Raw genomic sequence first — 13,326 nt, 5'->3', positions numbered from 1 at the left:
TGGTTGATGGTGTTCCAAATGGACATCCGGCAAATGGTGGGGCTGGTTTTCATGCCTTGCAGTAGCAAAATACATTAGTATTTCTGGGCAGGCACATTGTTATTGACTGCTGCTACAGAGAAAGCAAAACTGGGCCTGTCCTTTTCATGAAGAGTGATGGACATAAAGCAACCCTTAGTGTCAATGGTCAGCACATACAGTTGTTTTGGAAGGGCCAACGCTACTGGATGACTAGGCTGTGCTGTATTAATGACCTACAGGTCATATAAAAATCTACATTTGCCTTATATCGTTTTGTTTTAAAGTGAAAGAGACTTTGTTTTGAATAAAATATGTCATTCAATTTAATATTTATAGTGCACAGTTATGTGTGGGCCTAGGTACCAGAAGTTTTCCATGGAGACCTCTATTCAGGCCAGGTGGGAAGGCCCCAGCGAGGGAAGTGAGTGCAGGCAGGGAGGCAGAAGAAGCCTCTGCCACGCCTTCTGGGTCAGGTCGCTTGGTAACTCCTAGCCAGGGTCCAGTAAGGAATGCAGAGGAACTCAGGCGAGGCTCTTCCGGAGAGAAGATCTCTTCCCAAGTGTTACAGCTCTTGGAACATAAGGGTCAGACAAAGGAATAGTTCTCACATTCTTTCATTCCCTGCATGGCTCTCCTATATACAGTTCTGGCAGTGATTTAGAGTTTGACAGCAAGCCCCTCTCATTGGCTTGGGCTGAGAGTTTGGGGGAAATCTATTTGCATGTGAGAGGGCTTGGTGCTGTTCCTAAGTGGCTGATAGCCACGCCTCTCCTGTGGGGGTTTTGGCGGGGGGGGGAACTCCGTCAGGAGCCAGGGTCCAGGAGACATGAGAGAACTCCTTCCATCCCATGTAAGTAAATTATCACTACCGGGTCCCGGGGTTCAAGATCTAGCTTCGACTGGAAACCAGGCTGTCTGCACGTAGCCCATTGCCCCACAGTTATGTATGAAAGCATACAAGGGGAAACATTAAAAAACACCCAATTATGGTAGTACACAAGAAAAAAGACACCCTTTGTTTCTACAGTAAGCTCAGAGATAGCATAAGAGTGCATCCATAAAGTAACACTGTAAATCATGCTAAAATTGAGTCAAACCATGGCGAATAGGTGATATCAGTACAAGTTATAAATCCCTGGGTACAAAACCTACAAATGTTCTTTGGGTCCCCCATCAAAAAAAAAAAAAACCCTAAATGAATGGCCTACTTTTATGTTTTGGACAAAAGAATCTCTAAGAGCCAAAAGTTCATTTTGTTCCAACCACATAGGTATAAAATATCCAGTGCCACCGATGGATATCACTAGATAATAAAAGAGAGCACTGAAAGGTAAAGTAAATAGAGAGAGATGCAGTGAGAGGTTCCTCTATCTCAACTAGGGAATTCAAGGGCTTAGGCATTGGAACACATATTATGTACCATGCTGTTTGCAAGAAGGAATTCGCTGAGTTGACATCATTGTATCACCTAACAGTTCTGTGAGACAGAATAGTGTGCAGTGTCATATCAAGCAACATGTAATTTCCTTTACATTTTCCAGGGCACTAATTTTAAGTATATGTTACACACACACACACACACACACACACACACACACACACACACATATATATGGCACTAGGTATATGCAGATTGATTAAATTCAAGTTTTCAACTCAAATATTTGATGTGTGGAAAAGAAAGCTACAATTCTTTGCTGAATTTTTTAAACATGTGCTTAAAACAGCCATTCAAAATTAAAACAGACAATATACTGAAGGTTATAAAATATTGGACAAACTCTTCTGTTTGCTATGTAGGATTTTTCTTTTATTTTTTCAAATTGCAGTTCATGAAATGCAAGCCGCTGTGGACAGCTATGGCTCAATACTGCTTGATACACTCCTCTTAGCACATCATTCTCTTACACTCCTTGCAACAGAATATCATCCCATTTACAGGCATGAATTTCTCCCCAAAAAGACACTTCTTGCAGTATGAGCATAGGAAGCACACTGTGGATGCATGCCAGCTGAAGTTACTGTATGTTACTCTCTGCTCTTCTGGGTCGATGGCATTGTGGCATCCTTGACACACCACAGCATGGTTCTTCATGTAGCAGGGCTTGCACACAGGTTTATCATTGACCATAACATATAATTTTCCTGCCAGGATGTACTTGCAGTCAACACAGCAGAAGTGTTTCAGATGCCAATTCTTGTTTTCAGCTTGGGTGTATTCCTTGCTGAATATCAACTCATCACAACCAGCACAGCGGGGCTTCTCACTGTCACAGTAATGTCTGCCACAGTATAGCTTCCCATTCTTCCAGAAGTAAATCATGTTTACTAGGAGTTCACCACAGGTGCTGCAGATAAAACAACCTGGGTGCCAGAGTTTATCATAACCTGCCCTTTCAGCAAAGATGGCTGGGTATCCTTCCTTTATGATGCGTTTGCAGCAGTAACAGGAATATTGGGTCTTCTTATACCCCATAGACTTGCCCTTGGAACCCACTGCTACTGGGGTGTTTTTGACTCCCTCAGGGTTGTGCTCCTTGTAACACTGAGCATTAATTTCACAGGGAAGCTTCATGTCGCCTACTCCCAGAGCCTCACATTTGTATTTCTTCACAAACTGCTCCATCTCCTTTACCTCTTTGGGAGACAACTCATGGCACTTAGAAGGGTCCTGGTCATGTGGAGGGAGTTGCTTCGCCAGCTGCTTCTTCCGGTACTGTGCCCCCTCTGAACCTGATACTGGCTGTTTTTCCTTAGGCTGCATCTGCATGTACTTCCTGGGCAATGCCTGGTTCCGGAAGGGGGGAGGACACTCATGGATAAGAGTGTAGGTGGAGACTTTCTTCTTGGAAGCATCTGTGTTGGACAATTTCCTAGGATTGCGGTTGTTTATGGGAATTCCCTCTGACTTCAGCTTGGCGATCAGGTTGATGTACTTGATGTCCTCAGAGAGTTTCCCCACTTTCGGGTGCTCCTCGGTGTTCAGGGGTATGTCATGCTCTTCTGGCCCACATTTACAGTTACGACATATTTTCTTCCAGAAGTGTAGTTCAAAACCTGAGCATTTCTCTTTGCATTTTCGACAGGGGCCTCCAGATTTTTCCTCTTGACCTGAGTCCATCTCTAAAGAGTGGAAACAAAAGGAAATCTATTATAAATGTCTAAAAATTTTAAAACTTTAATAGATCACACTTTTAATTCCACTTATCTTGTTGATGTAACTCTGAAACAAATCTTTTATGAGCTTCATATTGTTTATCCAACTATGATACCAAGTATGTAAATGGAAGCTGCAAGTACATAATATATAGGACATTTTATAATTTCATTGTATTTATCATGAAAGGAAGAGAAGCAAAATAAACTTTACGGAAGACTACAAATACTGCAAGCCACAAAACTCACAAATTCATGTTTTTGACCCTTATGTTCCCTGAATACAAGTACAGGGAGAACACAGAGGGAAGAGACTGAAAAGCAAACATGTGTATGGAATAGTTTAGGAATTAGATTAAAGAACACCCTCACAGAAGCAAGGGGAGGGGGAGGAAATAGGGGGTTTGGGGAGGAGGAACTGAAAAGGAGGTTAACATTTGAAATGTAAATAAATAAAATATCTAATAAAAATTACTAAAAATTAGTATCTCTCACTCCTCATCAAAGAACCATCTCTTGCCAGTAGACTGAAACTATTGTCAGGCCCTTCCAGTAGGCTGCAGCTCCGGGTCACCTTGGGCACAAATTCTCCTCAAAATATTCCACAAAATAGAAACAGAAGGTATTCATTCTAAGAAGCCACAATAATTCTGATACCTAAACCACATAAAGACCCTACAAAGAAAGAGAACTTCAGACCAATTTTCCTTATGGATATCGATGCAAAAATATTCAATACAATTCTTGCAAACCGAATCCAAGAACACATCAAAACGATCATCCATCATGATCAAATAGGCTTCATTGTAAGGATGCTGGGATGGTTTAATATATGGAAATCCATCAACATAATCCACTATATAAACAAAGTAAAAAAATCATGTGATCATCTCGTTAGATGCTGAGAAAGCTTTTGACAATATCCACCACCCTTTCATGATTAAAGTCTTGGAAAGTTCAGGAATTCAAGGCCCATACCTAAACATAATAAAAGCAATATACTGCATACCAGTAGCCAACATCAAACTAAATGGAGAGAAACTTGAAGCAATTCCACTAAAATCAGGAACTAGACAAGGCTGCCCACATTCTCCCTACCTAGTCAATATAGTACTTGAAGTCCTAGCCAGAAAAATTAGACAACAAAAGGAGATCAAGGGGATAAAAATTAAAAAGGAAGATGTCAAAATATCACTATTAGCAGATGATATGATAGTATATATAAGTGACCCTAAAAATTCCACCAAGGAACTCCTAAGCCTGATAAACAGCTTAACTGAAGTAGCTGGGTATAAAATTAACTCAAACAAGTCAATGGCCTTTCTTTACACAAAGGATAAACAGACTGAGAAAGAAATTAGGTAAACAACACCCTTCACAATAATGACAAATAATATAAAATACCTTGGTGTGATTCTAACTAAGGAAGTGAAAGATCTGTATAAGAAATTCAAGTCTCTGAAGAAAGAAATTAAAGAAGATCTCAGAAGATGGAAAGATCTCCCATGCTCATGGATTGGCAGGATTAATATAGTCAAAATGGCTATTCTGCCGAAAGCAATCTACAGATTCAATGCAATCCCCATCAAAATCCCAACTCAATTCTTCACTGAGTTAGAAAGGGCAATTTGCGAATTCATCCGGAATGACCAAAAATACTAGGATAGCAAAAACTATTCTCAACAATAAAAGAACCTCTGGGGGAATCACCATGCCTGACCTCAAGCTGTACTACAGAGCAATTGTGATAAAAACTGCATGGTACTGGTACAGCGACAGACAGATAGATCAATGGAATAGAATGAAAACCCAAAAATGAACCCACACACTTATGGTCACTTGATCTTTGACAAGAGAGTTAAAACCATCCAATGAAAAAAAGACAGCATTTTCAACAAATGGTGCTGGCACAACTGGTGGTTATCATGTAGAACAATGCAAATTGATCCATTCTTATCTTCTTGTACAAAGCACAAGACTAAGTGGATCAAAGAACTCCACATAAAACCAGAGACACTGAAATTTATAGAAGAGAAAGTTGGGGAAAGCCTTGAAAATATGGGCACAGGGGAAAAATTCCTAAACAGAACAGCAGTGGCCTGTGCTGTAAGATCAAGAATCAACAAATGGGACCTCATAAAATTGCAAAGCTTCTGTAGGGCAAAAGATACTGTCAATAAGGCAAAAAGGCCACCAACAGATTGGGAAAGAATTTTTACCAATCCTAAATCCGATAGGGGACCAATATTTAATATATACAAAGAGCTCAAGAAGCTGGACTCCAGAAGTTCAAATAACCCCATTAAAAAATGGGGTAGAGCCCTAAACAAAGAATTCTCAACTGAGGCATACTGGAGGGCCGAGAGGCACTTGAAAAAAATGTACAACATCCTTAATCATCAGGGAAATGCAAATCAAAACAACCCTTAGATTCCACCTCACACCAGTCAGAATGGCTAGGATCAAAAATTCAGGTGACAGCAGATGCTGGCGAGGATGTGGAGAAAGAGGAACACATCTCCATTGCTGGTGGGATTGCAAGCTGGTACAAGCACTCTGGAAATCAGTCTGGCTCTGGCGGTTCCTCAGACAACTGGACATAGTACTACCGGTAGATCCAGCAATACTTCTCCTGGGCATATACCCGGAAGATGTTCCCATTGGTAATAAGGACACATGCTCCACTATGTTCATAGCAGACATATTTATAACAGACAGAAGCTGGAAAGAACCCAGATGTTCCTCAACAGAGGAATGCATACAGAAAATGTGGTACATTTACACAATTACTATTCAGCTATTTAAAAAAATGGATTTATGAAGTTCTTGGGCAAATGGATGTATCTGGAGAATATTATCCTGAGTGAGTTAACCAAATCACAAAAGAAGTCACTTGATATGCACTCACTGATAAGTGGATATTAGCCCAGAAACCTAGACTACCCAAGATACAACTTCCAAAACACAAGAAAATCAAGTAGAAAGACCAACATGTGGATACTTCATTCCTCCCTAGAATAGGGAATAAAATATCCATGGAAGGAGTTGCAGAGACAAAGCTTGGAGCTAATACAAAAGGATGGACCATCCAGAGACTGCCCCACCCTTGGGTCCATCCCATAATCAGCCACCAAATGCAGACACTATTGCATACACCAGCAAGATTTTGCTGAAAGGACCCTGGTATACCAGTCTCCTGTGAGGCTATTCCACTGCCTGGCAAATACAGAAGTGGATGCTCACAGTCATCTAAAGGATGGAACACAGGACCCCCAATGTAGGAGCTAGAGAAAGTACACAAGAGCTGAATGGGTCTGCAACCCTATAGGTGGAACAACAATATGAACTAATCAGTACCCCCCAGAGCTCGTGTCTCTAGCTGCATATGTAGCAGAAGATGGCCTAGTTGGTCATCATTGGGAAAAGAGGCCCCTTGGTCTAGCAAACTTTATATGTCCCAGTACCAGGGAACGTCAGGGTCAAGAAGTGGGAGTTAGTGGTAGGGGATCAGGGTGGGGGAAGGGTACAGGGGACTTTTGGGATAGCATTTGAAATGTCAATGAAGAAAATATGTAATAAAAAAATTACAAAAAGAAGAGACTGAAAAAAAAGAACTTCAAGTCTCTGAAGGAAGAAATCAAAGAAGATCTCAGAAGATGGAAAAAACTCCCATGCGCATGGATTGGCAGGATTAATATAGTCAAATGATTATCTTGCTGAAAGCAATCTACAGATTTAATGCAATCCCCATCAAAATCCCAACTCAATTCTTCACCTAGTTAGAAAGGGCAATTTGCAAATTCATCTGGAATAACAAAAATTCTAGCATAGCAAAAACTATTCTCAATACTAAAAGAACCTCTGGTTGAATCACCATGCCTGACCTCAAGCTGTACTACAGAGCAATTGTGATAAAAACTGCATGGTACTGTTATAGCGACAGACAGGTAAATCAATGGAATAGAATGAAAACCCAAAAATGAACCCACACACTTATGGTCACTTGATCTTTGACAAGAGAGTTAAAATCATCCAGTGGAAAAAAGACAGCATTTTCAACAAATGGTGCTGGCACAACTGGTGGTTATCATGTAGAACAATGCAAATTGATCCATTCTTATCTTCTTGTACAAAGCACAAGACTAAGTGGATCAAAGAACTCCATATAAATCCAGAGACACTGAAATTTATTGAGGAGAAAGTTGGGAAAAGCCTCTAAGATATGGGCACAGGGGAATATTCCTGAACAGAACAGCAATGGCTTGGGCTGTAAGATCAGGAAATGGGACCTCATAAAATTGCAAAGCTTCTGTAGGGCAAAAGATACTGTCAATAAGGCAAAAAGGCCACTAACAGATTGGGAAAGGATCTTTACCAATCCTAAATCTGATAGGAGACTAATATCCAATATATATAAAGAACTCAAGAAGCTGGACTCCAGAAAATCAAATAACCTTATTAAAAATGGGGTACAGAGCTAAACAAAGAATTCTCAACTGAGGAATACCAAATGGCTGTGAAGCTCACACCAGCCAGAATGGCTAAGATCAAAAATTCAGGTGACAGTAGACACTGGGGATGATGTGGAGAAAGAGGAACATCGTCCATTGTTGGTGGGATTTTAAGCTGGTACAACCACTCTGGAAATCTGTCTGGTGGTTCCTCAGAAAATTGGACATAGTACTACTGGAAGATCCAGCATTTTCCTCCTGGGCATATACCCAAAGATGTTCCAAGTTGTAATAAGGACACATGCTCCACTATGTTCATAGCAGCCATATTTATAATAGCCAGAAGCTTTAAAGAACCCAGATGTCCCTCAACAGACCAATGGATGTAGAATATGTGGAGGTTATCATCCTGAGTAGTTAACCCAATCATAAAAGAACACACATAATATCCACTCAATGATAAGTGGATATTAACCCGAAACTTAGACTACCCAAGATACTGTTTGCAAAACACATCAAACTCAAGAAGGAAAAACAAAATGTGGATACTTTGTTCCTTCTTAGAATGGGGAACAAATACCCACTGAAGGAGTTATAGAGATAAAGTTCAGACCTGAGACAGAAGAAAGGACCATTTAGAGACTGCCCCACCCGGGGATCCATCCCATATACAACCACCAAACCCAGACATTATTGCATATGTCAACAAGATTTTGCTGACAGAACCCTGATATACCTATCTCTTTTGAGACTCTGCCAGTGCCTGGCAAGAAGTTGATGCTCACAGTCATCTACTGGATAGAACACAGGGCCCCTAAAGAAGGAGCTAGAGAAAGTACCCAAGGAGCTAAAGGGGTCTGCAACCCTATAGGAGGACCAACTATATGAACTAACCAGTACCCCACAGAACTGTATTTCTAGCTGCATATGTAGCAGATGATGGACTAATTGGCCATTAATGGGAGGAGAGGCCCTTGTCCTTGTGAAGATCATATGTCCCAGTACAGGGAAATGCCAGGGCCAGGAAGTGGGAGTGGATGGGTTGGGGAGCAGGGCAGGGGGAGGGTATAGGGGACTTTCAGGACAGCATTTGAAATTTTAATGAAGAAACTAATAAAAATGAAAAATATACATACGTATATATGTATATATACATGCTTACCTATCTGATATACCTATGCAAAATTTTTTCATAGGTGTTTGAAACTATATAGGCATGTCCGACTTGTGGTTCGTGGACCACATGCAGACTAATACAGCTATGAATTCAGTCCAACCCCAAATTACGAGTTTACTTAAAACATCATGAATTAATTTTTCAGTCTCTTTGTCACCTGGCTCCATATTTCTCAACTGTAAATTATATATAATAACATTGTGTCAGAATATCAAGAGTCTGAAAGTTTCTGGAAGAAATGGAAAAAATAAAAAGAAAAACTTAAAAAAAATAATATTGTCAGAGTCCACAACTGGACATATGCAGATGACAACTAACTATGGCATACTCAAACCCAATGATACACATTCAGTAGGCTCAGGGAACATTACAAAAGTGGCACTGTAAGAGCCAGAGGATCATCGCACCAGTCAGAATGGCTAAGATCAAAAATTCAGATGACAGCAGATGCTGGCAAGGATGTGGAGAAAGAGGAACACTCCTCCATTGTTGGTGGGATTGCAAGCTTGTACAACCACTCTGGAAATCAGTCTGGTGGTTCCTCAGAAAATTGGATATAGTACTACCAGAGGATCCCGCAATACCTCTCTTGGGCATATATCCAGAAGATGTTCCAACTGGTAAGAAGGACACATGCTCCACTATGTTCATAGCAGCCTTATTTATAATAGGCAGAAGCTGGAAAGAACCCAGATGCCCCTCAACAGAGGAATGAATACAGAAAATGTGGTACATTTACACAATGGAGTACTACTCAGCTATTAAAAAGAATAAATTTATGAAATTCCTAGGCAAATGGTTGGACCTGGAGGGCATCATCCTGAGTGAGGTAACCCAATCACCAAAGAATTCACATGATATGTACTCACTGATAAGTGGATATTAGCCCAGAAACTTAGAATACCCAAGATATAGGATACAATTTGAGAAGCACATGAGACTCAGGAGGAACGAAGACCAGGGTGTGGACGCTTTGCCCCTTCTTAGAATTGGGAGCAGAATGCCCATGGAGGGAGTTGCAGAGACGAAGTTTTGAGCTGAGACGAAGGGGTGGACCATCTAGAGACTGCCATATCCGGGGATCCATCCTGTAATCAGCCTCCAAACTCTGACACCATTGCTTACACTAGCAGGATTTTGCTGAAAGGACCCTGATATAGCTGTCTCTTGTGAGACTATGCTGGGGCCTGGCAAACACATAAGTGGATGCTCACAGTCAGCTATTGGATGGATCACAGGGCCCCCAGTGTAGGAGCTAGAGAGAGTACCCAAGGAGCTGAGGGGAACTGCAACTCTATGGGTGGAACAACAATATGAACTAACCAGTGCCCCCCGGAGCTTGTGTCTCTAGCTGCATATGTATCAGAGGATGACCTGGTCAGCCATCAATGGAAAGAGAGGCCCATTGGTCGTGCAGACTTTATATGCCTCAGTGCAGGGGAACGCCAGGGCCGGGAAGTGGGAGTGGGTGGTTGGGGGAGTGGGGGGAGGGAGGGTGTGGGGGACTTTTGGGATAGCACTGGAGATGTGAATGAAGAAAGTACCTAATTAAAAAAAAAAAAAGAGCCAGGGGACCAGATGCCTACTGTTAGATAGTACTTCTAGATGTGACAGGAAAGTTGCACCCATGCACTCTCAACAATATGCTTACCTACACAAGACAAGATGAAGGAGAGATCTTTGGACTCTTGTGAACACTAAGATACATGTACTCACATGTACTAGTAACAAAGCCTTTCTCTTTGCTTCATCTAGATAATGAAGGAACAGAATTAACACTAACTTTTCCCCCCAAACACACATACTTTCATCTTTTCTGAGTGCTCAGACTTAGTGAAGGCAGCAAAATTATCCCTGACAGAGGAGTTACATGAATTAGAGTAGAAAAGACCACACTAGTGTATACTGTGTCCTGTGACCCAGGGGAAGAAATCCTAACTAAAAAACAAAACAAAAAAAGACACCTAGTTTTCAGAATCATTGCTAGCAAACAAAGCCATGAGACTGAATTATAGGTTGAAAATTAACTTACTTGTCTATGATAGAAATTATCTTACATATCCAAGTGTTGGTCTACAAAACTTAAGCCTCACTGAAAACCAACTAAATATCTCTTATCTTATGCCACATGATTTGGCTAGAATTTCTAGTTTAACCCTCATTTTCAATCTCAATTATGATAAGCATACATGTCTAAGAAAAGAGTGGTGATTCAAACTCTCATTCCTTGTTCAGCAGATGTACTCTGTTCCAGACTGAGTTATAATCTGGAATTCAGTTCTAAAACTTGATACAATAGCATTGTCTAGAGAAGAGATAGATATACAAATACAAGTTAAATTTCTTGTCCTCTATTCTTCCTTGAGGCTTCTGATAATGTCATTCTCCCTCTCAGAAATCAGATGAAGGAAAATATATGATTCTACTTTGTAGACCCAGAACCATCTACCCTTGAGCTGTTAAAGGTCCATTGCATACCTTTTAAGGCACAGTGCCAGAGGACCTGAGCTGCCCCAACTCTTTTCAGTTTCCTTCATGAGCCCTATTTTTTCTAATACTTCCAGCAATTTCTTTCTCCAGCTTATTCCATGTTCATGATTTTCTGAAACATATAGGACACAGAATCCTCACCATACTTCTTCCTTTACTTTGCCCTCAACACAGACTATCCCATTTTGGCAGAATCATCTCTTTCACAAAAGAGATGATTCTTATGTTTGGACACCCAATTCTTACAGACTAGTTCCTGCCCAGCTCTCTGTGCTTGAGGATACTTGGTGAGGATTAATAGGGATGGTGTTAGATAATGATACTCAGGATGCATTCAGGGCTATGTAGGATGGGGTAGAAGATGAAGTAGGAGGCCTAGATATTAGCTTCTTGGCCAGCTAAGGGAAACTGGATGTTAAGACAATGAAATCTAGATCATTGGACTCATGAACACTTAGATTTGTGTACTTATATGTAATGGTAATGTAAGAAAATAAGTATTGTATGGTTAGAAATATCAAAGAACTAACAAAACAGGGAACTGTGAGAGTAAAGAAAGACCATTGAAGAAGAGTCAAGAAAAACGTGGTCTGATTCCACAGTGTCACCAGTTATATTCAATAGCTTTTCAAGTCATTTTTCTCTTCTGAGTTTTGTCCAATTAAGGAAAGAATTGAATCAGGGTGACTCCAATGTTTTTTAAATTATAAAGTTATGATTATAAATCACATGTTGGGTAAGTTTATCTTCAGTTAGCTACTTATCAACCTGCCTAAGCTAAATTGCTAAGCATGGAATGATAATTTGTGACAAGCAGTGTATTATCAGCTCATGCAAGGCACAAACATTTGGAGGTAAAATTGTAAGGTAGGACACAAGCAAGTTCAACTGTGAGAGACACAGCTTAGTTCTGTTGTGCATATTTATTTCACAAGTACTGTGTGATCACATTCCCCACAGAATCAACATTGGTGCCTTAAAAACACATGGTTTTCAGAAGCACATAAGCTTTAAAGCTTTATATACTTTATATACTTTTGGCAAAACCTTCTGACCAGTCTCAATAGAAGGATATGAAGATTAAGTTTTTCTCATTTATTGTCCAAGAAAATGGGTCCTCTGGATTGAACATATTTGGAGTAATTATACCTGGGCTTTGATTATACCTATCAATGTCCTCGGAAATAATAACAGTCTCTTTACAATACTTATCTTGAAATACTAGTCACAAATAAAACATTTTAAATAACCATTACTAGAGGCTGTACATTGTACATTTCCATGACCAGAGTCTCCAAATACCTGCTTTCCTCTGTTTATTTAAAGTTAGATATGGAAATGGAGTCTTCCAGTTTGTATCTGCACTGTGAGCAGATCCTGTGCTACAGCCTTCCACTCTCCAATCATAACCAGAGACAACTTGATCCTAGGAGTTCTGATACACCGAGACTCACAGGTGATTACACCACTATCACCCTAATACCTGGCCTAACTGGGTCCTGCCTGGGGTCCAAAGGTTGCAGGAACAGCTGCCCAGCTGGGGACACAATCCTTCCAGATTGCATCTGTGCCTGGGAGTAGTCCCTGTACTCCAATCACACCCAGAGACAGCTTGACTCCCAGGAGTTCTGACACACCCAGGCTCACAGGCTTACAGGAGGGACAAGCTCTAGTAATACAGCAAGGTCAGGTAACACAAGAGGAAACCAGATAGCAAGAGGGAGGTATAAGAACATAAGCAACAAAAACCAGTGCCACTTGGCATCATCAGATTATCTTTAGCAGATGTCATACAGACCCTAAGAGAACAAAAATGCCAGCACAACTCTCAATTACCATAGATGGGGAAACTAAGATATTCCATGAAAAAACTAAAATTAAACAACATCCTTTCCACAAACCCAGCTCTACAAATGATAAGGAAAGCTGCAACACAAATTGCTCAATGTGTGTTTTGAACTTTAGCAAATTTCTTTTATGAATATTGGTGCCCTTGCATAGGACATAGATGCCAAACCTACAAATAAGGAA

At 40.6% G+C, this 13,326-nt stretch overlaps 1 long non-coding RNA gene and 1 pseudogene across 1 annotated transcript in view; both read right to left on the bottom strand.

The window, feature by feature from the left end:
- Positions 960-3,144, bottom strand: Gm4764 (predicted pseudogene 4764; annotated as a pseudogene).
- The window catches only part of Gm39502, a 49,672-nt gene continuing 39,451 nt past the window's right edge, over positions 3,106-13,326 (bottom strand). Inside the window, exon 3 of the long non-coding RNA XR_003953084.1 lies at positions 3,106-3,144. This is a non-coding gene — a long non-coding RNA (predicted gene, 39502). The remainder of the gene's footprint in view (positions 3,145-13,326) is intronic.

This window comes from Mus musculus, chromosome X (assembly GCF_000001635.26).
Source record: "Mus musculus strain C57BL/6J chromosome X, GRCm38.p6 C57BL/6J".
Taxonomy (NCBI): domain Eukaryota; kingdom Metazoa; phylum Chordata; class Mammalia; order Rodentia; family Muridae; genus Mus; species Mus musculus.
Note: the sequence above shows the minus strand (reverse complement) of the source record. Positions and strands in the feature narration are given on the sequence as shown.